This window comes from Gouania willdenowi, chromosome 8 (genome assembly GCF_900634775.1).
Source record: "Gouania willdenowi chromosome 8, fGouWil2.1, whole genome shotgun sequence".
Lineage (NCBI taxonomy): Eukaryota > Metazoa > Chordata > Actinopteri > Blenniiformes > Gobiesocidae > Gouania > Gouania willdenowi.
This window is the reverse complement of record NC_041051.1, coordinates 10,323,588-10,323,902: the sequence shown is the minus strand read 5'-3', so window position 1 is coordinate 10,323,902 and position 315 is coordinate 10,323,588.

The following is a 315-nucleotide window of genomic DNA, read 5'->3' as shown; positions in this document are numbered from 1 at the left end:
AAAACTATCAATCATTTTAAAGGCGGGTCTATTGTTGATCAAATCCGGTTGAAACCACGTTTGCCTTTTTGGAGAAAAAAAAAAACTTAAAAATAAAAATATAACGTTACAAACCAATCTACAGATGTTGAAATGTTTGAAAGCTCTTATTGAGAAATTTCAAGAGGCGTGACAGGAAAAGGCTGACCATTGGACGTTCTTGAGATATGTTCAGCGTATAATTGGCTAAGCTAGCTGTCCATCACATTCAACAGCCCGCCTTCTTGCTGACTCGAACCAATCACGTGCTTTGTTTTTGAGTTGTAGTGGGCGTGT